This window comes from Vulpes vulpes, unplaced genomic scaffold (assembly GCF_048418805.1).
Source record: "Vulpes vulpes isolate BD-2025 unplaced genomic scaffold, VulVul3 Bu000000635, whole genome shotgun sequence".
In the NCBI taxonomy this organism is placed as follows: domain Eukaryota; kingdom Metazoa; phylum Chordata; class Mammalia; order Carnivora; family Canidae; genus Vulpes; species Vulpes vulpes.
In genome coordinates this window covers 1022128-1023497 of record NW_027325670.1, presented here as the reverse complement: position 1 = coordinate 1023497, position 1370 = coordinate 1022128, and the positions used below count along the sequence as shown (strand labels likewise).

The 1370-nt window shown below is 33.7% G+C and overlaps 1 non-coding gene across 1 annotated transcript; it reads right to left on the bottom strand.

Moving 5' to 3' along the window:
- Nucleotides 1–911: 911 nt before the first annotated feature.
- On the bottom strand, nt 912–1053 carry LOC140596458 (U4 spliceosomal RNA). Its single transcript, XR_011998435.1, has one exon. It is a non-coding gene; the product is annotated as a U4 spliceosomal RNA (small nuclear RNA).
- Between the last annotated feature and the right edge of the window lie 317 nt (nt 1054–1370).

The window sequence follows — 1370 nt, the reverse complement described above, 5'->3', positions numbered from 1 at the left end:
TCTGTGTCCATTCTGAATTGGTTGTTTCCTTGGTCTCCTCCTCCTCCCTATGGTTTGTGGTTTTGGTTTTATTTGGTTGGAAACCATGCATTGTAAATTTCATCTTGTTAGGTGGTGGATATTTTTTGCATGCTGAATATTTTTGTGTTCCAATTAATATTCTTAAGCATTGGTCTTAGTCATAATTAAGTTACTTGGAAACAAGTTGACCATTTTATGTCCTGTTTGTAAGATTTGTTAGTTGGGAAGAAAGCTGTGTTTAATCTAAGGATAAGCTTTTTTCAGTACTGTGACAAAATGATTAGGATGACTGTCAATGCTTTGTGAATCAAGTTTCCTGATCACCTAGTGAGAAAAGACAGGATTCCCAGCCTCATGTGACTGCTGTGAACTGTTTTCTCTAATCTTTTCAGTTGATTATTTCCTTGGCCTTAGGCAGTTTAGTTAAACACAGCCGACTGGATAGTATTCACTTGAATCTCAAGGGGAATGCTTTGCATCCCCATTTCTATCTTTGAGCCATGCTCTCCTCTCTAATTCTCTGTCCTACACATTCTGACTCCCTTGATCTCCTAAGATCTCAATTTAGACAGGCCCATGGCTCCATTTAGGCTCCTCTTTACTGCTCTTAGCTGGAAATTCTTTGAAGGCCCTAAACTGAAGCAATCATAGGGCTCAGGTACTTTGTGTCCTATCTCTCAAGGTTGGTTCATTGTTCAGGAGTGTGTTCAAAATCATTGTTTTACATTGTTGTTTTTTGTTTGTTTGTTTGTTTTCAGGTGGGAAATTAAATCCAGTTTATGTTGCTCTATCTTGTAGATCTGGTTTTGAATCTGTTGTCTGCTTGCTCATTTATTTGTTATAGTTGAAACCAGGACAAGTGGAATTTTATTGTCTTCTGTTTTGTTGGTCATTGCTATATGTTATAAATATTAGCATCTTCTAATAATGTTGTAGGCATTAAATTGTTTTTTTTGTTGTTGTTATTTGAATTAGCAATAATCGCGCCTTGGATAAACCTCATTGGCTATGATATTGCCACTGCGCAAAGCTTTTTTGTTGTTATTTGAAGTGTGGGCAGTACTTATATTTTAATCTTATGATGGCCAATTTTTATAAATTAATGAATAAATGTAAAGTAAGATGTAAGTAGTATTAGGAAACATTAAATTACCCATAGTACATAAATAGAATTGGAATTTTTAAAAATTAGTTTTTTGGAATGTCATGAAAAATCTGAACCTCTGATGTTATGTATGAAATATGTAGAAATAATGGAAAGAAACTTCACTAAAATTTTGTGATTCTTCTAATGACCTAAGTATATTAAATGATAGAAAAATTTGTACATAATTTACCAAATATTCCAT